Source organism: Pristiophorus japonicus, chromosome 23, assembly GCF_044704955.1.
Source record: "Pristiophorus japonicus isolate sPriJap1 chromosome 23, sPriJap1.hap1, whole genome shotgun sequence".
Taxonomy (NCBI): Eukaryota; Metazoa; Chordata; class Chondrichthyes; family Pristiophoridae; genus Pristiophorus; species Pristiophorus japonicus.
The window spans coordinates 41474312-41498877 of NC_091999.1; the positions used below are offsets into that span (position 1 = coordinate 41474312).

At 49.7% G+C, this 24566-nt stretch overlaps 1 long non-coding RNA gene across 1 annotated transcript; it reads right to left on the bottom strand.

Annotated features, from left to right (window-relative positions):
* Positions 1 to 527: 527 nt before the first annotated feature.
* On the bottom strand, positions 528 to 22597 carry LOC139235655 (uncharacterized). The gene is made up of 3 exons (XR_011588488.1): positions 22439 to 22597; positions 20097 to 20285; positions 528 to 710 (listed from the first exon to the last, which is right to left on the bottom strand). It is a non-coding gene; the product is annotated as an uncharacterized lncRNA (long non-coding RNA).
* Positions 22598 to 24566: the final 1969 nt, after the last annotated feature.

Consider the following 24566-nt stretch of genomic DNA (forward strand, 5'->3'; position numbering starts at 1 on the left):
TGGAGTTCCAGCGACACTCCTCCCCCTCTCTCTTGGTATTTATCTACTCACTGCCTCACTCAAAGCTTATCTCCCATTGACAGTCGGTGTGAGTGCCCTCGTTGTCCCAGAATTGCTCCCCGTGGACACCAACTGACCTTCCCCGTGCCTCCGCCGCCCTCCTCCTGTTCCGTGACGGCCAACAAATTCAGGTTGTGTTCCAGTCATCAAGCGAAAGATCGGGAGTGGTGGTGTATAAATTAAAACACGTGGCAGCTTGGGGGGGCCGTGTCCGGCCCGTGGGCCGTATGTTTGACACTCCTGAGCTACACTGTCAAGCCCTGTAAGAATTTTCTATGTGGAAAAGGGGAAATGAATGACCTTTAAACACCTGGTCCACTTGGCACTGAAGTGTCTGAAACTCATAATAGGAACTCCAGGGAAAAAAAATACTGACAAATGTTGAACTGTTTTGTTGACAAAAGAAATCTAGATTTAACTTTAAAAGATGAATTGTTTAACAGAGGTTCACACAGACTCACCTGATAGGCCGACTCAGGATCCACCCCTCAAGCACCACGATTGGTTGCAGAACACGCTGCTCCCTGGGCCCTCCGGCCTCTGACCTCTCTTCCTGTTGGTTCCCAGGGCAATCAATCACCACTCGCCAACATTGCACTCCCACATTAAGTTGAGGGGCTCGGAGGGAAAAATAAAATGAGGCCGTGAATCTAAGAAAAGAAATAAAATACGAAAAGCGTGATTAAATAAACAAGGAGGCAATATAAACTAAAGAGTGCAATCCTAAAGTGGGTGCATGAACAGTGAGACCTGCGGGTATATGTGGACAAATCACTGAAGGTGACAGGACAGGTTGAGAAAGCAGTTAAAAAAACTTACAGGATCCTGGGCATCACAGAGTACAAAAGCAAGGAGGTTATGATGAACGTTTTCAAACATTGGTTCGGTCTCAACTGGAACATTGTGTCCAATTCTGGGCACCACACATTAGGATGTGAAGGCCTGAGAGAGGGTGCAGAAAAGATTGACAAGAATGATTCACGAGATGAGGGACTTCAGTTCCGTGGATTGACTGGAGAAGCTGGGGTTGTTCCCCTTGGAGCAGAGAAGGTTGAGAGGAGAATTGATCGAGATGGTCAGAATCATGAGGGGTCCGGATAAAGTAGATAGAGAGATACTGTTCCCACTGGCGGAAGGGTAGAGAACCAGCGGAGACGGATTTAAGGTGAATGGCAAAAGAACCAAAGGTCACATCAGAAAAATCTATTTTACGCAGAGTGGTTAGGATCCGGAATGCACGGCCTGAAAGGGTGGTGGAGGCAGACTCAATCACAGCTTTCTAAAAAAAAGGAAGTTGGATAAGTATCTGGAAAAAAAACATTTGCAGGGCCGGGGGAAAGGGAGGGCAGTAGGCAAGGGTACGACGGGCTGAATGGCCTTCCGTGCTGTAACCATTCTCTGATTGTGTGAGCAGAACCACTCTGTTCCCTGACTCAATCTAAAGCCTTCCTGATTGTGAGCACCTGTTAAACCTGCACTGCACCTTCACTGCTCCAAGGAGAACCACCCCAGATGCTGCAGCCATCATCTTATTGAATGGCGGCAGGCTCGAGGGGCCAAAGGGCCGACTCATCTCCTATTTCTGATGTTCTCATGTATTCATGTCACTGGTCCCCATCCTGCACCTGCTCCCTGCAGTAAGATGGCCGCCGCGCATGCTCCCTGCCCTGCAGCGGGACAATGGAAAGTATTGTGACATCGAGGAAGCCCCGCCCCCCCATGGCGGGCAGCCTCGTGCTGCCCAAAGATGGCTGCTGAACTCCCGGCAAACCCCGACAGTAACCAAGGCCGGTCCCCGCCCGAAGGTGCCCCACAGCCGCCACCCAAATCTCACCGCCCGCGCGTGTCCGTGAGTCCGTGAGTCCTCAGGGAGGCTGGGCGCACTGCCCGGGCTGCTCATCCGTCCTCCGCTGGGGGGGGGGGGGGGAAAAACATCGTCCGTCCGCAGCTAATCTCCCACAATAGGCTGGCCCCGCGCCTGCGCACAACTCCGCCCCGCCTCACCTGGGCACCGAGCTCAAAGGCTGCGAGCGGAGCCCACCACCAAACCACCCAACCGCCCGCCCGCAACACTCAGCCCGCAGCCAATGGCGAGGCAACACGGGGCACTAGCTCACCCAGCGCGCTGCTCCGCGCCAATCAGTGGCGGGGGGCGGGGCCGGGCACCAATCAATCACTGGTCCCTGAAGGTACTGACTCTGGCTGGGTTCAGTTCGACACTCACTGGTTCCCCTCCCCTGAAGGTGCTGACTCTGGCTGGGTTCAGTTCGACACTCACTGGTTCCCCTCCCCTGAAGGTGCTGACTCTGGCTGGGTTCAGTTCTACACTCACTGGTTCCCCTCCCCTGAAGGTACTGACTCTGGCTGGGTTCAGCTCTACACTCACTGGTTCCCCTCCCCTGAAGGTACTGACTCTGGCTGGGTTCAGTTCTACACTCACTGGTTCCCCTCCCCTGAAGGTACTGACTCTGGCTGGGTTCAGTTCTACACTCACTGGTTCCCCTCCCCTGAAGGTACTGACTCTGGCTGGGTTCAGTTCTACACTCACTGGTTCCCCTCCCCTGAAGGTGCTGACTCTGGCTGGGTTCAGTTCTACACTCACTGGTTCCCCTCCCCTGAAGGTACTGACTCTGGCTGGGTTCAGTTCTACACTCACTGGTTCCCCTCCCCTGAAGGTACTGACTCTGGCTGGGTTCAGTTCTACACTCACTGGTTCCCCAACAAACGGCAAAAGAAGCCGCCGACTCTACTCCCCAAACCCCCGTCGGCCAAAATCCTAGGGTAATGGTAGGAACTACAGCAGTCCTGAAACTCTGGTCTCCCGGAGAAGCCAGAGATATGATCTCGGCCGCCCCGAATCCGGTAAAAAGACCAATAGTTTTTCACAACCGGCTTGAGCAGACATGTACAATTTACAATCCACTCCCAGGAGATGTTAAATTATTATTGCAAGCGGCCTATGGGTCTTCCTGGCAGGGGGTAAAAGATATGTTCCCTATACCTGCCGGTGAAAACGGAGATTGGCGAAAAAAGGATGAGGAAAAAGGAAATGAGTCCCGGGAACATTGGTTGCAACACAGGGGCAAGGATGCCATATTAAAGGGAGCTAAAAAGCACGGAGATATAGGGGAAGTCACCCGCTGCTTGCAGAAGGCGGAAGAATCAATGATAGGCTTCGCAGGCAGATGGAGAAATAGTTGGGAGGAACATGCAGGAATACCTATGGATCAAAATGAACCTTTGGCAGTACAAACCTTGTTAAATTGTATGTTGCCACAACACGCGAGAACCTATAAAATAAAGGTTTTGGACTGGCAAGGAAAAAGTTGGAAAGAGACAATTACAGTACTAGCTAATATGGATAGGGAGGGAATATTCACCTATAAAGACAATGAGGCCAAAACGACAGGTCAATACTATCAGCAAAAAGGAAGAGGGTACACACAAAATAATAAAGGAGGGTTTGGGGGACAAGGACGTGGAAGGGGAAGAGGACAGTGGCCCCAACAAAATCGATCCCAAGATGAGTGTAGAAATTGCGGAAGAAAAGGGCATTGGGCCCGGGATTGTAGGTGCCCCCGAAACAGGGTGGAGGATTGAAAGGGGGTTTCCCCGAACCTCCACCTCCCTTGGCCCCTCAGTTTTCATTCTCTAACCCCAACCCGCACCAATCAGCATAGGGATGCCCCGGAGGCTTAGTGGTACAAGCGGCAGCCCTCCGCTTATCAGCAGACAAAGAAGAAAACCCTCTAGCAGTAGTAAAAGTGGGAAACACTTGAAGTTCCTGGTGGATACCGGTGCTACTATGTCTTCTGTACCACCCTCTGTGGGACTACCTGTAAGCAACACCACCGTCTTAAGTTTGGGCGTGGCCGGTATCCCCATGAAAGAATTTTTATCTGAACCTACCAGATTGATCATTGAAGGACAACAAGTTAATGACGAGGCTTTGATAGTCTCTAAAACAGCACGTCTCCCTTTATTAGGAAGGCAGATTTTATGCAAACTAGGGGCCACAATTTATTGTACACAAGAGGGAATGTTCATGGAACTCCCACCTAATAAAATCCATCAGTTCCTCAAGGGGATTGAGGGAGAAAAGAGGGAAGATAATGAAGAAAAGGCTACCCTCTATTATTGGCAGTTGAATAGCAACTCCTATTTCCCTTTGATACATGAAATTATACAAAACTTAAAAACTAAATTCGACTCTAATACCGAAGAATTGATGTATATAATTTTAACAAGCTTTGAGGCAGTTCAGCTTCACTGTACAGCCTGGTACACTCGACAAAAAGCTGAAACTTACCAGTGCTTAATACAGCCCTTTCTAAATAAAGAAGAAATAATAGAAGCTACACCCCGCATTTATTTTGGACCAGAAGGATTAGGGGTAGCCATGAATTTGACACCCTTACAGCAGAAGCGGTTTAAAGAAGAGAACTCGACACCCCATCTGACATTGGCTGTAAAACCGCCAGCGAAACCCAAAGATATGGGTCCGATGATTGTAGAAATTGAAAAGGAGAAACAGCAACCAGGCTATCGACCTTGGGCAGTAATAGAATTACAGAATGTTCAGATAGAATTCATCGCCTGCACCAGGGGGATTCTCTGGTGGAAGGGTAAGGGTCATGCCTCCAATTTTAAAAAACAGCAGCCCCCTGAACAACCGAGCCCTAAGCTGCCAATGGCATTGAATCAAGTATCTTCGGAACTTTGGGCAAAACATAAGAATCATGTTGGACAAGTACGCTCTGCAGTACCCCATCGGGTACAGCTAATAAAGAATGCGGTGTTACCAAGCATTAAGCAGTACAGACTGCCTCCAGAGGCAGAAGATGGGATAAAGCCAGTCATTTCTGCATTGTTGGAACAAGGAGTTCTAGAAAAGACACAGAGCCCATGTAACACACCGATACTGCCCATACCAAAGGTTAATAGGCCGAATGAGTGGAGATTTGTGCAAGATCTGAGAGCTATTAACAAGATAGTAGTCCCCATCACCCCTGTGGTGCCGGACACCAACATTATACTATCTGCTATCCCACCAACAGCAACTGTCTTTACGGTGATAGATCTGTGTTCAGCCTTTTTCTCCATCCCACTAAGTCAGGAGAGTCAGTATCTGTTTGCCTTCACCTACAAGAAACAGCAGTACACCTGGACCAGGTTGCCCCAAGGGTATACAGAAAGCCCCGCTGTCTGTGCAGCAGCAGTAAAGAGAGACCTCGAAGACTGTACCTTATCAGACCAGTCCGTACTGCTGCAGTATGCGGACGACTTGCTTGTGGCTTCCAGCCACGGATATAGGTGTATGCAAGACTCCCTGAAACTATTACAACACCTGTGTGAAAGAGGGCACCGAGTGTCGTTACAAAAGTTACAGTTTTGTCAGACTCAAGTCCAGTACCTGGGTTTTATCATATCTCATGGGCAAAGGCAGCTAGGACCAGAAAGAATTCAGATAATTCAAAGAGCCACCATACCTAAGACAAAGAAGGATATCTTGTCATTTTTGGGGATGGTTGGGTACTGTAGACAATGGATCCCTGATTATCGGGAATGGGATGCAGTCCTAAGGTCAGCTGCTCTAAATGATGCCCCACCCAAGGTGGAATGGACCCCTGAGAGAGAAGAAGCATTTAAACAGTTAAAGAAAGCGATCACTAATGCCCCGGCGTTGGGACTTCCGAATTATGGAAAACCTTTTCAAATGTATGTGAATGAAAAAGGAGGATTTGCAACAGCCGTACTGACCCAAGAACACGGTGGGGGAAATAGACCAGTGGCTTATTATTCGGTTTTGCTGCCTCCAGTGGTAAGGGGAATGTCAGCATGTCTACGTGCTGTAGCTGCTACTGCAGTCATGGTGGAGAAGTCGGTACCTATTGTTTTGGACTATCCATGTACTGTCATAACAGCCCACGCTGTGTTATTACTGTTGAATTCCGCTGCCACACAACACTTTACAGCGTCTCGAAGAACAGGTTATGAAGTATTACTACTGTCACACCCTAATTACACCTTTCGGCGCGCACCGGTAGTAAACCCAGCCACTTTCCTTCCTACTACTGACATAGAAGATCCAGACCAGCATGATTGTCTATTAACAGTGCAAGTAGCCACCTTGTCAAGACCAGACTTGCTCACAGAACCTACGGACAATCCTGATCTCATTCTGTATACAGATGGATCATCGTACAGGCCGTCAGATGATTTACTTTTGACAGGCTATGCAATTGTAAACCCCCTTGAAATGGTCAAAGCATTTGCCCTGCCTCCCGGAACCTCGGCTCAGGCTGCTGAATTGTTTGCCCTCACCAGAGCTTGTATAATAGCAAAAGATCAAACTGCCAATATCTATACTGATTCTAGGTATGCATTTGGTGTGTTCCATGATTTTGGGCAACTATGGAAAAACAGAGGCTTTATCACCTCTGGAGGAAAGCATGTTAAGCACTCTCAACTGGTGCTTAATCTATTAGACGCCATTCAGTTGCCAAGTAAGGTAGCCGTTATCAAATGTGCAGCTCACACAACCGGTGAGGATGAAGTGTCGGTAGGAAATAGGAGGGCTGACGAGGCAGCCAAACAGGCCGCTTCGGCACAGGCAGACTGCCTTCAAGCAGTCTCAGTCTCCCTTCCACAGACACTAGACATCCAACTACTTAAAACAGCCCAACAAGTTACTATGCAGGAAAGAAGGACTTGGGAAAACCAGGGTTGTTTTCTGAGAAACGACATTTGGTATCACCCTGATGGGCGAACTGTTTGCCCTAGGTCTCTATTCTTGCCCCTGTCTCGCCTGGCACACGGGCAGGCTCACATGGGCAAGGGAGGGATGATACATGCTATTAATGCACAGTGGTATGCACCAGGAATATCAATAATAATTGAGAAAGTTGCTAGAACATGCCAAATTTGTCAACAAAATAACAGAGGTAAAACACCTGCTGAATATGATTTTGTCCACATGCCTCCAGTATCAGGTTTTAAGTACCTATTGGTGATAATAGACATGTTCACAAGGTGGGTAGAAGCGTACGCCACTAGGAGAGACGATGCCCGAACAGTAGTAAAGATTCTATTTAAAGAAATAGTACCAAGATATGGGATACCTATGGGAATCAATAGTGATAGGGGAACACACTTCACAGGAAAGATAGTGCAAAATCTTGCAGAAGCATTAGGATTCCAGTGGAAGTTCCATATACCATATCAACCACAGTCCTCGGGAATGGTAGAGAGAGCGAATGGGATAGTAAAATCTACCCTCACCAAGGTATGTCAGGAAACAGGATTAAAATGGCCAGATGCCTTACCATTGGTACTGCATACAATGAGAAACCAAAGAAACCAAAATACTGGTTTGACACCACATGAAGCCTTGTTGGGAAGACCAATGCCTACCGGCGTAAAACCACCATTGTTGGCTGAAAAAATAGCATTAATTTGGAATGATGAAAAATCACTAAAGTATGCTCAGGCCATGTGTGAAATAGCAAGGAGTCTGCATGAACAAATAAAGCAGACACAGGTGCCCCCGTCGGAAGGAAATATGCACCCTTTTATGCCTGGAGATCAAGTGTTGGTAAAAACATTAAACAAAGAATCCTTTTCTCCTAGGTGGAAAGGACCATATCAGATAATTCTCACAACACGAACCGCGCTGAAGTTGGCAAAGCACCCGAACTGGGTGCATGCAACCCGCTGTAAATATTATTTTCCCGACGAAATACAGACAAAAGAAAAGGCATTGAACCAGGACGTACTACGATTGCCTGACTAAGAAACAGGCCATCTTCTCGCTGAAGAACTGTACCTGCTCTTGTATTAAATATTTGGACTTGAAAGTACTGCCCAAAAGTTCAGGAACAGATTATAACGACTTAATTCAAGAGTGGTATAGAAACAAACAAGAAAGGGAAGATGGGAAGGGATTCTTGGAAAAATTATAAATGGACGTTAGGTATACTGATCATTTTAGCGACAGGGAACTCCCGGCAGGAGGTAGAGGTCCTAAAAGAAGGAAGAGTATGGAAGGGAAATATGGTATGGGAAAGCAGTAATAGTGCAAGGCGGCAAGGAAATTTTATATGCGCAGTAGGCCAAAGTTGTAAAGTAGGGAATTTTACGGCACGATGTGAGGCATGCGGAATGAAGGAAGAAAGAGGGGAATTCCAGTTTATATTGCGGAAAGGGTATCAGTTGTTCATAGAATACCAGGCCGATGTGTGGATGAAGTGTACCCGGAGCACAGGAAAAAACAAGAGATGGGGGTACATAGGAGGGCCGAACGAGAGAAAAGACTTCCTCCGTCATTCATTTACAAGTATGGTAGATGGGCAGCGGATGTTGTGCATGAATAACACCCCGGTGAATGGAGGAGACCCATTCGTGGTAAAATGGTCAGTAAAAGAATCCGGCCACACAGAAGACCGGGACCCGGGACATCTAAAAAGGATAGTGACCACTTGCATCCCAGTGGTAAGATCCCCAGGTGTATTAAATCTAACAATAAGAATTAAATATCCCCCAAAGAAAGAAGATGGTTGCCACACAACCAGTGTTAAGGTATCTTTTGAAAAAGAAAGACCCCAAAGAAAGAAACGGGATGTGTTAGGGACTGTGTTAGGCAGAGTGGGAGCAGGAATAGGAGCATTAAACACTATGGATATTGAGGCCCTACAAAATAAAATCAAGGTCATCGGAAGACTGATAGGGGAAGATATAAAGATCAGAAATGCCTGGGATGAAGGATTACAGCAATTACAGATATCAGGTTACGTCATAAATGAAATGACACAGAGATTGCAGAAATTGGACCGAATGAAATCTGTGTGACAGGAAGCAAATCTGTCTATCTGGATGGAATTCTATATAGGCCCCCCATTAATACATGCGTGAGAGAAGTATACACCTTGTATGACCCTGAAGAAAAAATAACTTATACCTTTGGGCAGTGGCAAAATGTAGAAAAATACCTGTCTGTGCATAGGATTGACCCCCTACCCGCTATAATTAATTTGACCAGACTGCACAATTTGATACGTAATGACAAGCAAATTGAGAAAGCTCTGTCTAAACGAGGCAGAGACATCCACCAATGGCCATACACCACATAGTAATCATGGGTGCAGTTCTGCTTGCGTTTTTGATAATCATTTGTGCAATGTGGATGAAATTGAAAAAATTAATTGGTCAAGTAATGGACCTAGTATCCCGCGTGGAAAGAAAAAGTGTGTTCATAAAAGAAAGGTTAAATCGCATAGAAGAAAATGCCTTGAAATGCGACCCTACCCTGAAGGGTATGAACCCCCTTTTAAACATGAAAAGAATATGAAAGCGTGTTGATCTGGAAAAGATCAACAAGGAGGGAGTTGTGGAAGAAAACAATCCATGTCCTAGGTTAAAGGAAGGGTTAAGTTCGCTTTTGCTGATTCTGTAGAATTCACGGAGCTAGAGAAAATTACCGAAACTTATCCGCCTCAAAGAACAGAATGTTGTATATACATGACTGTCTGGTCTTTGCATGAGTTTCCAGATACCTTGTTTATCAGCATAGGGACAGAGAGAAACTATGCAAGAAACAGATAAAGTGTGCCTACCGGGGTGAACTTTGGACTCAGAGTTTCGTATGAATAATGCTCATGTATAATAGATACAATGTTTATGTGTGGCGAGTTGCAGATAAAATTCCTGTTTCAACTGTACAAAGATAAACCGAGGTTGCTTGTAAAATTCAGAGTTCTGCCTTGGTGTGGACTAAGCAGGCTCTCCGAGATATTTCGTTAGTTTTAGAAATAAACTTCTCTCGAAGCTCATCTCTGAATGCCTCCGCCTGAGTTAATTTAACTTAGAAATTTCCTCGACATAAACAGAGACAGGGTCTAGTGTAATATAAACAGAGACAGGGTCTAGTGTAATATAAACAGAGACAGGGTCTAGTGTAATATAAACAGAGACAGGGTCTAGTGTAATATAAACAGAGACAGGGTCTAGTGTAATATAAACAGAGACAGGGTGTCGTGTAATATAAACAGAGAAAGGATCTAGTGTAATATAAACAGAGACAGGGTCTAGTGTAATATAAACAGAGACAGGATCTAGTGTAATATAAACAGAGACAGGATCGAGTGTAATATAAACAGAGACAGGGTCTAGTGTAATATAAACAGAGACAGGGCCCAGTGTAATATAAACAGAGACAGGGTCCAGTGTAATATAAACAGAGACAGGATCGAGTGTAATATAAACAGAGACAGGATCGAGTGTAATATAAACAGAGACAGGGTACAGGGTAATATAAACAGAGACAGGGCCTAGTGTAATATAAACCGAGACAGGGTCTAGTGTAATATAAACAGAGACAGGGTCCAGGGTAATATAAACAGGGATAGGGCCCAGTGTAATATAAACAGAGACAGGGCCCAGTGTAATATAAACAGAGAAAGGGTCTAGTGTAATATAAACAGAGACAGGGCCCAGTGTAATATAAACAGATACAGGGCCCAGTGTAATATAAACAGTGACAGGGCCCAGTGTAATATAAACAGAGACAGGGCCCAGTGTAATAAAATAGAGACAGGGCCCAGTGTAATATAAACAGAGACAGGGCCCAGTGTAATATAAACAGAGACAGGGCCCAGTGTAATATAAACAGAGACAGGACCCAGTGTAATATAAACAGAGACAGGGTCTGGTGTAATATAAACAGAGACAGGGCCCAGTGTAATATAAACAGAGACAGGGCCCAGTGTAATATAAACAGAGACAGGGCCCAGTGTAATATAAACAGAGACAGGGTCCAGGGTAATATAAACAGAGACAGAGCCCAGTGTAATATAAACAGAGACAGGGTCTAGTGTAATATAAACAGAGACAGGGCGTAGGGTACTATAAACAGAGACAGGGTCTAGTGTAATATAAACAGAGACAGGGTCTCGTGTAATATAAACAGAGACAGGGCCCAGTGTAATATAAGGAGAGACAGGATCTGGTGTAATATAAACAGAGACAGGGTGCAGTGCAATATAAATAGAGACAGGGTCTAGTGTAATATAAACAGAGACAATGTCTGGTGCACTAATAACTGACACAAGGCCTAGTTTTACATTCGAAACAAGTCTTTAATATTGAAATAATTTTTTGGCAATAATAATTGAGAGGTGATAGTGTCACACTAACAGAAGCCTTTAACACTTTAACAATACCAGAAACATTCTCTATAGAATACAAGAGACACAATCTACGGTTATGATAATAGAGGTGTGCACTAGAACTGGAACTACAGGGGCAGGTTATTTTCAGGTCTAGTGCAACAATTCCAGAGACAGGGTCCGGAGTAATAACAGCAAATGTATGGCCCACTGTGAGAGTAACAAAGATAGTGTTTGATCCAATAATAACAGAGGCAGACTCTAGTGTAATACTGAACACAATGCTGGATCTAGTGTGATGGTCACACAGGCAGTGTCCAGTGCAACAAAACAAAGATTGGGTCTCCTCTAATAGTGTGTGCAAGTCAGGGCCTATTGCTATAACCTCATTCACCCATCCCCCTGTGCTCATTGACCTACATTGGCTCCTGGTTAAGCAACGCCTCGAATTTAAAATTCTAATCTTTGGTTTCAAAACTCTCCCTGGCCTCGCCCCTCCCTATCTCTAAACTCTTACAGCCCCACCACCCTCCGAGTTTCTGCACTCCTCCAAATCTGTCCTTGCCCATCCTTGATTTTAATCGCTCCACCATTGGTGGCCGTGTCTTCAGCTGCTGAAGCTCTAAGCTCTGGAATTCCCCCTAAACCTCCACCTCCTCTTTCAAGGTTCTTTTTAAATACTACCTCTTCAATCAACCTTTTGGGAATCTGTCCTGATATCTTTCTCTGTGGCTCTGTGTCAAAAATGTTTTCTTATTGATATCGATCGTGTTAAGCACCGTGAGATGTTTCATTGCATTAAAGGCGCTATATTAATGTAAGTTCTGGTTGTTTTCTTGTTGTAACAAATGCTTTGCCGAATGTGTGATTAGAGAGTCAAGGCCCACTGCAGTATGAATGTGTGGGTCAGTGTAATAACACCGGCACGGTCTAGTGTAACGGGAACAGGGAACAGACCCTGTCAGCCTTGGCTCAGTGGTAGCACTCTCGGCCGAGTGAGGGTTCAATTCCCAATCCAGAGCCCGAGCACATCATCTAGGCCCAGACTCCAGGTGTCAGTACAGAGGGAGTGCTGCACTGTCAGAGGTGCCGTCTTTCAGATGAGACATTAAACCGATACCCTGTCTAGATTTTAAGTTGGGTGTAAAAGATCCCATGGCCACGATTCAGAGGAAGAACAGGCGGAGTTCACCCCGGTGACCTGGGTAATATGTATCCCTGAGCTTACATCACTGAGAACGGATTGTCTTGTCATCATTACACGGCTGTTTGTGGGATCCTGCTGTGCACAAATAGGCTGCTGCATTTCCTACATTACATCTCCTCCCCAAAACCCCCCTCACCCCAACCCCTCCTTCACCCCTACTCTCAAACCCCCCTCACCCCAACCCCTCCTTCACCCCTACTCTCCAACCCCCCTCACCCCCGGGCCCCCTCCTTCACCCCTACTCTCCAACCCCCCTCACCCCAACCCCTCCTTCACCCCTACTCTCCAACCCCCCTCACCCCTACTCTCCAACCCCCCTCACCCCATCCCCTCCTTCACCCCTATTCTCCAAACCCCCTCACCCCCGGGCCCCCTCCTTCACCCCTACTCCCGGCCCCTCTTGTGTCTTGAACTGCCTTCACTGTAATGGAAACTGACAATTGGAACTGGTCAGGATTTGAACGATATTTACAACAGATTCGAGATGTTCTGAGAGTCGGTATCTTTCTCTATTCTGCCCACTCGAGGAGTTAGATGACCAACTTTATCCTGTGAATATAGAGCTGGAGTATTGGGTCGTGATGTATTCACTAGTTCATCCTGTTGACTCTAAATATTGAGTCTTGTGGTTTCAGACACCAGATAATCAAGCTCAGGACACCAAACTGACTTTAACTGATGTTATTAACAGCACTGCAGACATTATAGTTACCGGATCCGGAGAACAGGGATAATGGAGTGGGTTCCCAGGGCTCCTCTCCCCAGGTGTGTCTAACAAGCTGCGGTTACACTGGCGATATTTATACTGAACTTGTTTGCTACATTCCTGATCTGACCCTGCTCAAACCATAACCACAAGGATATCGGTGCATGGTTCTGCCTGTGACCACAAGGCTGTGTCACTGTCACACACAGATACCGTTTCCTTGTTTCACATCTCCATACAAACACCATCACTTCACACATCCCCTTTCCACACAATTGCAGCCGACATCAGCAAGGACATGAGCCACATTAAAATACACACACATTTCATAATAGCAAAGGTTAAACTGGGATAAATGTTCAGTTATTTTCTGTTCAGGCAAAATGCAGAACAATCCAGCAGCTCACCAGCACCTTTACAGCGTCTCATCGGCCGACAGGCTTTCATTAAGTCGGGGTCGTCGGTGGGAGGGGGGGGTAGGGGCCGTTGCAGGGGGGGTGGGGGGGTGTGAGGGTCTGGGGGTGGGGGGTGGAACGTGAGGGTCTGGGGGTGGGAGGGCGTGAGGTGGGGGGGGCGTGAGGGTCTGGGGGTGGGGGGGGGTGTGAGGGTCTGGGGGTGGGGGGACGTGAGGGTCTGGGGGTGGGGGGGGCGTGAGGGTTTGGGGGTGGGGGGGCGTGAGGGTTTGGGGGTGGGGGGGCGTGAGGGTTTGGGGGTGGGGGGGCGTGAGGGTCTGGGGGTGGGGGGGCGTGAGGGTCTGGGGGTGGGGGGGCGTGAGGGTCTGGGGGTGGGGGGGGGGGCGTGAGGGTCTGGGGGTGGGGGGGGGCGTGAGGGTCTGGGGGTGGGGGGGGCGTGAGGGTCTGGGGGTGGGGGGGGCGTGAGGGTTGGGGGTGGGGGGGTGTGAGGGTCTGGGGATGGGGGGATGTGAGGGTCTGGGGATGGGGGGGGCGTGAGGGTTTGGGGGTGGGGGGGCGTGAGGGTTTGGGGGTGGGGGGGCGTGAGGGACTGGGGGTGGGGGGGGGCGTGTGTTGGGGAGGGGCGTGAGGGTCTGGGGGTGGGGGGGGCATGAGAGTCTGGGGGTGGGGGGGTGCGTGAGTGGTCTCGGAGGATGGGGAGGGGTTTGAGAGGAACCGGCTGGTGCAGGGTCACAGCCCAGCGGGTCAGTGATTGGCTGGTGGATTGGTAAATCTTTTTCTTTTGCTTTTCAGTAGGAAACCTTTGGCATTGTTGTAAGTCAGAACTGCCAGTAAATATATGAGAACTTTATTATCTAAGGAGAGCCAGTTAATTAAATCAGCGGATTGCTGAGTAGTTGCTGGGTGTATTTCTCTAAGGTTTAGAGTTTAGTTCTACTTGATAGTTGTGAGTGTAACTAGAGGGATGACAGGACAGCTCAGTCCCGTGGATTACACATCCTTGGCATGTGGGAAATCCTGGAAGCTTCACACAGCCGGGACGACCACATGTGCAGGAGGTGTCTCCAGCTGCACCAACTCCAGCTCCGCGTTTTGGAGCTTGAGCGGCGGCTGGAGTCACTGCGGTGCATCCATGAGACTGAGAGCTACGGGGATCTCACGTTTCCAGAGGTGGTCACCCCGCAGCTTAAGAATGTGCAGGCAGATAGGGATTAGGTGACCCCTGGACAGAAGAGGAGGACCAGGCAGGTAGTGCAGGAGTTCCCCGAGTCCATCTCGTTCTCCAACCGGTTCTCTGTTCTGAGTACCGGTGAGGGCGATGGTGGCTCTGGGGAGTGCAGCCAGAGCCAAATCCACGGCACCACGGGTGTCTCAGCTGCACGGGGAGGGGGGGAGGAAAGAAGAATGGAAGATCTATAGTGGGAGGGGATTCAATAGTCAGGGGAGCAGACAGGTGTTTCTGCGGCCACAGACGTGACTCCAGGATGGTATGTTGCCTCCCTGGTGCCAGAGTCAAGGATGTCACTGAGCAATTGCAGGGCATTCTGGGGGGAGAGGGTGAACAGCCGGAGGTTGTGGTCCACATCGGGACCAATGACATGGGTAGAGGAAACTAACAATATTCCGATAGTGGATAGTCAAGGGGCTGTAGGGTGGGGGAGGAACGTAACACAATTACAATCACTAAGGAGGTGGTACTCAGTAAGATAATTGGACTGAAGACAGATAAATCCCCTGGACCTGATGGATTACATCCTAGGGTCTTAAGAGAAGTAACGGCAGGGATTGTGGATGCATTGGTTGTAATTTACCAAAATTCCCTGGATTCTGCGGAGGTCCCAGCAAATTGGAAAATTGCGTATGTAACGCCCCTTTTCAAAACAGAAGGCAGACAAAAAGCAGGAAACTATAGACCAGTTAGTCTAACATCTGTGGTTGGGAAAATGTTCGGGTCCATTATTAAAATAGTAGTTGCAGGACATTTGGAAAAGCAAAATTCAGTCAGGCAGAGTCAGCATGGATATATGAAGGGGAAGTCATGTTTGACAAATTTGCTGGAGTTATTTAGGATGTAACGAACAGGATGGATAAAGGGGAACCAATGGATGTGGTGTGTTTGAATTTCCAGAAGGCATTTGACAATGTGCCACATAAAAGGTTAGAGAAAAGGGGGGGGGGGGGGGGGGGGGGCGAGGCCATGGAGAGTTTGAAACCAAAGATTAGAATTTTAAAATCGAGGCATTGCTTAACCAGCGGCAAATGTAGGTCAGTGAGCACAGGGGGATGGGTGAATGAGGTTATAGCAATAGGCCCTGACTTGCACACACTATTAGAGGAGACCCAATCTTGGTTTTGTTGCACTAGACACTGTCTGTGTGACCATCACACTCGATCCAGCATTGTGTTCAGTATTACACTCGAGTCTGCCACTGTTATTATTGGATCAAACACTGTCTTTGTTACTCTCACAGTGGGCCATGCATTTGCTGTTATTACTCCGGACCCTGTCTCTGGAATTGTTACACTAGACCTGAAAATAACCTGCCCCTGTAGTTCCAGTTCTAGTGCACACCTCTATTATTATAACTGTAGATCGTGTCTCTGTTGTATTCTATAGAGTATGTTTCTGGTATTGTTAAAGTGTTAAAGGCTTCTGTTAGAGGGGTTAGTGTCACACTTTGTTATTATTGCAAAAATGCTGTTTCAATTATTAATTACTTGTTTATAATGTAAAACTAGGCCTTGTCTCTGTTTGTGTTACGCTGGACCCTGTCTCCGTTTGTGTTACGCCGAACCCTGTCTCTGTTTGTGTTACACCGGACTCTGGGTCTTTTGTGCTGCCCAATAGTGTGCCCCCAGGCTGGAACCGGGGTGCAAACACGGGGCCTGCGGGCTGTGATTCGGGGCCTGGGACCGAGCACCGGTGTGTGTGTAACGGATGGTGCAGAGTGTTGTCACGGATGGTGCGGAGTGTTGTCTCTCGAGTCTGGGTCCGCGCTCGGGCTGCGTGACCCCCCCGGGGTTTATTTACGCAGGGAACTATTTGTTCTGCACTTTCCTGATGGACAGGTGACAAGCCCCGCCCCCTCTAAGCCCGAATCATTCCATGCAGGTGGTGCCGAGAAACAGGACTGGGGTTAGGCACTTCGGCTGGGGGAGTCATGCACTGGGACTGGGGTAAGGCACTTCGGCTGGGGGAGTCATGCACTGGGAGTTGGGTAAGGCACTTCAGCTGCGGGAGTCATGCACTGGGAGTGGGGTAAGGCACTTCGGCTGGGGGAGTCATGCACTGGGAGTGGGGTAAGGCACTTCAGCTGGGGGAGGCATGCTTGAGCATGGGGTTTCAGAGCTTGAGTAGCAGCGAGTGTCAGTGCATCCGCGAGGCTGAGAGCTACGTGGATAACACTTTTCAGGGGGTCGTCACCTCGCAGCATAAGAGTGTGCAGGCAGAGAGGGAATGGGTGACTGCCCAGACAGACATGGAGGACCAGGCAGGTAGTGCAGGACACCTCTCAGTGCATCTCACTCTCTATACTGGTGGTTCCTCAGGGAGTACAGCCAGAGCCAAGTCCAAGGCATCATGGGTGGCTCAACTGTAAAGAAGGGTCAGTGGGAAGAGGAAGGTGAGAGATACGGAGGGGTGTCGGGCTGGAGGAGGTTAGAGAGATAGAGAGGTGTGTAGGTGCTGGAGGAGGTTAGAGGGATAGGGAGGGTGTAAAAGCTGGAGGACATTACAGAGGGGGAGTGGTCTAGTGCTGGAGGAGGTTCCAAAGGGGAGGATTGTAGTGATGGAGGGGGTTACAGAGATAGGGAGAGGTGTAGAACCTGCAGGAGGTTAGAGATAGGGCGGGGTTTAGGGCTGGAGAAGCTTTGAGAGATCAGGATGAGTTTAAGGGCTGGAGGAGGTTAGAGATAGAGATGTTTGTAGGGTCTGGAGGAGGTTACAGAGATAGGGAGGGGTGTAGGGGCTGGAGGAGGTTGCAGAGATTGGGAGGGGTGTAGGGGCTGGAGGAGGTTGCAGAGATTGGGAGGGGTGTAGGGGCTCGAGGAGGTTACAGAGAAAGTTGGGTTGTCGGGCTGGAGGTGGTTACGGAGATAGAGAGGGGTGTAGGGGCTGGAGGAGGTTAGAGATCGGGACGCGTATCGGGTCTGGAAGAGGTTACAGAGATAGGGAGGGGTGTAGGGGCAGGAGGAGGTTACAGAGAAAGGGAGGGGTGTAGGGGCAGGAGGAGGTTCCAGCGAAAGGGAGGTGTGTAGGGGCTGGAGGAAATTAGAGATAGGGATGGGGTCAGGGCTGGAGGAGGTTAGAGAGATATGGATTGTGTAGGGCGGGAGGAGGTTAGAGAGATATGGAGGAGTGTAGGGCTGGAGGAGGTTAGAGTGATATGGAGGAGTGTAGGGCTGGAAGAGCTTATAGATATAGGGAGTCTTGTAGGGGCTGGAGGTTGTTACAAGGATAGGGAGGGTTGTCGGGGCTGGAGGTGGTTGCAGAGATTGGGAGCGTTGTGTGGGCTCGAGGAGGTAAGAGATAGGGAGTGGTGTAGGGGCTGGAGGATGTTACATGGATAGGAAGAGGTGTAGTGCTGAAGGAGCTTACAGATAAAGGGAGGGGTGTAGGGGCTGGAGGAGGTTACAGAGATAGGGAGGGTGTAGGGGCTGGAAGAGACAACAGAGATAGGGAGGGTTGTAGAGGCTGAAGGAGGTTCCATGGATACGGAGGGCTGTATGGCTAGAGAAGGTTACAGAGATAAGTAGGGGTGTAGGGGCTGGAGGTTACAGAGATAGGGAGGGTTGTAGGAACAAGAGGTGTTTACGGAGATCGGGAGGGGTGTTGGGCCTGGAGGAGATTAGAGGTAGGGAGAGATTTAGGGCTGGAGGAGGTGATAGACATAGGGAGGGGTTTAGGGGCTGGAGTTGCTTAGAGATAGAGAGAGGTGTAGTGCTGGAGGAGGTTACAGAGATAGGGAGCTGTGCAGGTGCTGAAGGTTACAGCGATAGGGACGGGTGTCGGGGCTGGAGGAGGTTAGAGAGATGTGGAGGTGTGTTGCACTGGAGGAGGTTACAGATGGGGAGGGGCGCAGGGCTGGAGGGGTGGAGGGCTGGAGGAGATTGCAGAGATAGCGAGGGGTGTAGAGTCTGGAGGAAGTTAAAGAGATAGGGAGGGGTGTAGGGTCTGGAGGAGGTTACAGATGTAGGGAGGGGTGTAGGGTCTGGAGGAGGTTACAGAGATAGGGAGGGGTGTAGGGTCTGGAGGAGGTTACAGAGATAGGGAGGAGTGTAGGGGCTGGAGGAGGTTACAGAGATAGGGAGGGGTGTAGGGGCAGGGGGAGGTTAGAGAGATAGGGAGGGGTGTAGGGGCAGGGGGAGGTTAGAGAGATAGCAAGGGGTGTAGGGGCAGGGGGAGGTTAGAGAGATAGCAAGGGGTGTAGGGCTGGAGGAGGTTACAGAGATAGGGAGGTGTATAGGGGCTGGATGGGGTTAGAGATAGGGAGGTGTGTAGGGGCTGGAGGAGGTTTAGAGAGATAGGGAGGGATGTAGGGCTGGGGCTTTGGGGCTAGTGGAGGTTTAGAGAGATATGAGAGGTGTCGGTGCTGGAGGAGGTTTAGAGAGATAGGGAGGGGTGCAGGGCTGGAGGAGCTTACAGAGATCGGGAGGGTTGTAGGGCTAAGGAGGTTACAGAGATAGGGAGGGGTGTAGGGCTGGAAGGGGTTACAGAGATAGGGAGGTGTATAGGGCCTGGAGGAGGTTACAGAGATAGGGAGGTGTATAGGGGCTGGCGGAGGTTACAGAGATGGGATGGGGAGGGGAGGGATGGGGAGGGGAGGGATGGGGAGGGGAGGGATGGGGAGGGGAGGGATGGGGATGGGGTTGGGAGGGAATGGGGAGGGGATTTGAACAGGAGGCTGAGAATTTTAAATCAGCGCCTCGCTGGGGCCGAGGAGGGGGGAGAAGTGCAGGAACACAACCCCCTCACTACCTACCCTGCACTAACCCCCATCATCTGTTACATCACCTGGAGTTCCAGCGACACTCCTCACCCTCTCTCTCGGTATTTATCCACTCACTGCCTCACTCAAAGCTTATCTCCCATTCACAGTCGGTGTGAGTGCCCTCGTTGTCCCAGAATTGCTCCTCGTGGACAGCGACTGACCTTCCCCGTGCCTCCGCCGCCCTCCTCCTGTTCCGTGACGGCCAACAAATTCAGGTTGTGTTCCAGTCATCAAGCGAAAGATCGGGAGTGGTGGTGTATAAATTAAAACACGTGGCAGCCGGAGGAAGGGGCTTGGGGGGGCCGTGTCCGGCCCGTGGGCCGTATGTTTGACACCCCTGAGCTACACTGTCAAGCCCTGTAAGAATTTTCTATGTGGAAAAGGGGAAATGAATGACCTTTAAACACCTGGTCCACTTGGCACTGAAGTGTCTGAAACTCATAATAGGAACTCCAGGGAAAAAAAATACTGACAAATGTTGAACTGTTTTGTTGACAAAAGAAATCTCGATTTAACTTTAAAAGATGAATTGTTTAACAGAGGTTCACACAGACTCACCTGATAGGCCGACTCAGCATCCACCCCTCAAGCACCGTGATTGGTTGCAGAACACGCTGCTCCCTGGGCCCTCCGGCCTCTGACCTCTCTTCCTGTTGGTTCCCAGGGCAATCAATCACCACTCGCCAACATTACACTCCCACATTAAGTTGAGGGGCTCGAAGGGAAAAATAAAATGAGGCCGTGAATCTAAGAAAAGAAATAAAATACGAAAAGCGTGATTAAATAAACAAGGAGGCAATATAAACTAAAGGGTGCAATCCTAAAGTGGGTGCATGAACAGTGAGACCTGCGGGTATATGTGCACAAATCGCTGAAGGTGGCAGGACAGGTTGAGAAAGCAGTTAAAAAAACTTACAGGATCCTGGGCATCACAGAGTACAAAAGCAAGGAGGTTATGATGAATGTTTTCAAACATTGGTTCGGTCTCAACTGGAACATTGTGTCCAATTCTGGGCACTGCAGATTAGGATGTGAAGGCCTGAGAGAGGGTGCAGAAAAGATTGACAAGAATGATTCACGAGATGAGGGACTTCAGTTCCGTGGATTGACTGGAGAAGCTGGGGTTGTTCCCCTTGGAGCATAGATGGTTGAGAGGAGAATTGATCGAGGTGTTCAAAATCATGAGGGGTCAGGACAGAGTAGATAGAGAGATACTGTTCCCATTGGCAAAAGGGTAGAGAACCAGAGGAGATGGATTTAAGGTGAATGGCAAAAGAACCAAAGGTCACATCAGTAAAATCTATTTTACGCAGAGTGGTTAGGATCCGGAATGCACGGCCTGAAAGGGTGGTGGAGGCAGACTCAATCACAGCTTTCTAAAAAAAAGGAAGTTGGATAAGTATTTGAAAAAAAACATTTGCAGGGCCGGGGGAAAGGGAGGGGAGTAGGCAAGGGTTCGACGGGCCGAATGGCCTTCCGTGCTGTAACCATTCTCTGATTGTGTGAGCAGAACCACTCTGTTCCCTGACTCAATCTAAAGCCTTCCTGATTGTGAGCACCTGTTAAACCTGCACTGCACCTTCACTGCTCCAAGGAGAACCACCCCAGATGCTGCAGCCATCATCTTATTGAATGGCGGCAGGCTCGAGGGGCCAAAGGGCCGACTCATCTCCTATTTCTGATGTTCTCATGTATTCATGTCACTAGTCCCCATCCTGCACCTGCTCCCTGCAGTAAGATGGCCGCCGCGCATGCTCCCTGCCCTGCAGCGGGACAATGGAAAGTATTGTGACATCGAGGAAGCCCCGCCCCCCCATGGCGGGCAGCCCCGTGCTGCCCAAAGATGGTAGCCGAACTCCCGGCAACCCCCGACAGTAACCAAGGCCCGTCCCCGCCCGAAGGTGCCCCACAGACGCCACCCAAATCTCACCGCCCGCGCGTGTCCGTGAGTCCTTAGGGAGGCTGGGCGCACTGCCTGGGCTGCTCATCCATCCTCCGCGTGGGGCAATACCTCGCCCGTCCACAGCTAATCTCCCACAATAGGCTGACCCCGCGCCTGCGCACAACTCCGCCCCGCCTCACATGGGCACCGAGCTCAAAGGCTGCGAGCGGAGCCCACCAACAAACCCCCCAACCGCCCGCCCGCAACACTCAGCCCGCAGCCAATGGCGAGGCAACATGGGGCACCAGCTCACCCAGCGCTCTGCTCCGCGCCAATCAGTGGCGGGGGGGGCGGGGTCGCGGCACCAATCAATCACTGGTCCCTGAAGGTACTGACTCTGGCTGGGTTCAGTTCCACACTCACTGGTTCCCCTCCCCTGAAGGTACTGACTCTGGCTGGGCTCAGTTCCACACTCACTGGTTCCCCTCCCCTGAAGCTGCTGACTCTGGCTGGGTTCAGTTCTGCACTCACTGGTTCCCCTCCCCTGAAGGTGCTGACTCTGGCTGGGTTCAGTTCTACACTCACTGGTTCCCCTCCCCTGAAGGTACTGACTCTGGCTGGGTTCAGTTCTACACTCACTGGTTCCCCTCCCCTGAAGGTACTGACTCTGGCTGGGTTCAGTTCTACACTCACTGGTTCCCCTCCCCTGAAGTACTGACTCTGGCTGGGTTCAGTTCTACACTCACTGGTTCCCCTCCCCTGAAGGTGCTGACTCTGGCTGGGTTCAGTTCTACACTCACTGGTTCCCCTCCCCTGAAGGTACTGACTCTGGCTGGGTTCAGTTCTACACTCACTGGTTCCCCTCCCCTGAAGGTACTGACTCTGGCTGGGTTCAGTTCTACACTCACTGGTTCCCCTCCCCTGAAGGTACTGACTCTGGCTGGGTTCAGTTCCAGACACTGACCTCTTTCACTTTGTTCCTGCACCAAGATGGCCGCGCATGCGCTGTGCTACTCACTGAATCAAGATGGCGGAACGCGGAACCTGCCTTCCTGTACAAAGATGGCCGCCGTTAGCCTGGGCCTGTGACCGGGAGAAAGCCCCGAAGCTCCAACCACCGATATTCCGGTTATTATTCCGGGCTTGCGGCAGGCACGGGTTGTTTATGAAGCCTCCCCCACTCCCCGCTGGTCCCTTACCCCGCTCCGTCCCGCTGAAAAAGAGAATTCTGAGGAGACTGTCCAAAACACGTCTCCTCCGCCATTACACGTACCGCGCATGCTCCAAACACAACCTCGACCCGCGCCTGCGCACTGAGCTCTTGAAGTCTGGGAGCGGCACATTGTCCCCCGCGGGGCACGCTGGGTACATAAGACCATGAGGAATCGGAGCAGGAGTGGGCCAGATACTGCACGGGTTATATACAGCGTAAAGCTTCCTCTGTACTGTGCTAAACAATCCCAGGGCAGGTACAGCACGGGTTAGTTACAATTTAAAGCTTGCTGTACGCTGACATTCATCAAACACTCCCAGGGCAGGTAGAGCACATGTTAAATACACAGTGAGGGTCCCTGCACACTGTCCCACCAGGTATTCCCAGTGCATGTACAGCACGGGTTTGATACAGCTCCCTCTGCACTGTCCCAAGAAACAATCACAGGGGAGGTACAGCACAACTATTTTGTTGTTGACCTGCAAAACAAATGCCCCCTGATTAAAGGGAGGTGGCACGAAACCAACAAAATAAACTCATTAAACTTTGGATGGTAAATTTAAATCAAATTAAAATTTGGTTGCTCGAGGTGACGATGCACTCCAGTCCCTCCGGTGCCGACCTCTTACAGAAGGCCGAAAGCGTACCGGTAGCAGGTACACAAGGGGTTTGATACAGAGTGAAGCTCCCTCTACACTGTCCCATCAAACACTCCCAGGGCAAGTACAGCATAATTTAAATGCAGGGTAAACGTCTTTCTAAACAGCCAATCCAAAAATTCACAGGACAAGCACAACACAGGTTAGGTACACGTTATCATCATCATGGGCAGTCCCTTGAAATTAAGGAAGACTTGCTTCCACTCTAAAGGTGAGTTCTTAGCTGACTAAACATTCCAATACGGAATTACCGTCTCTGTCACAGGTGGGACAGCCAGTCATTGAAGGAAAGGGTGGGTGGGACTGGATTGCCGCATGCTCCTATGCTTGGTTTCTGCATGCTCTCAGCGATGAGACTCGTGGTGCTCAGCACCCTCCAGGATGCACTTACTCCACTTAGGGCGGAATTTGGCCAGGGATTCCCAGGTATCAGTGGGGATGCTGCATTTTATCAAGGACGCTTTGAAGGTGTCCTTGAAATGTTTCCTCTGATCACCTTGGGCTCGCTTGCCATGTAGGTGTTCTGAGCAGAATGCTTGCTTTGGGAGTCTTGTGTCAGCCATGTGAACAATGTGGCGAGCCAGGGTATCCTTGGAGGTGGAGCACGCCGTGTCCACAAGAGATGGACACTGCAGAGATTGGAGTGCATCATTTCAAGAGAGAACAGAATTTTTATTAAAATTAACTTGATTTGATTTGACAAAGGTTCCTTTTATGTTGAATTATTAAGTTGTGTTTTTGGTGCCCTCAATAAGAAAAACAAGGGGGCACTTTAATGAAAGTTTCTTGAGTGTGACCTCCCCTTTAATCAGGGGTGCACTTGATTATTGTTCTACTTAAAATAGTTGTGAACAATGTGGCCCACCCAATGGAGCTGGTCGAGTGTGGTCAGTGCTTCGATGCTGAGGATGTTGGCCTGATCGAGGAAACACTGGGACTGGTTTGATGAAAATGATCAGGAGATCCAAGAGCTAATAAATCGCAAGCACAGCGCATTTCTGAACCTAAAACAACAACCCAACTCGGGACCAGCAAAGCAGCATTACAGGTGGCTTAAGGCCGAGGTCCAAGAAAAAACCTGTGACCTAAAGCATAGATGGTGGGTGGAGAAATGTCAGGAGGTTCAGCAGCTGGCTGACAGCCATGATGTGTGAGGATCCTTCGTCGCAGTCAAGGCCACCTACAGCCCAGCCACCCAAGGCACACCCCACTGTTGGCCAAGAACGGGGAAACACTCATTAAGTCCACCGAGGCAGTCAGAACCCGCTGGAAGG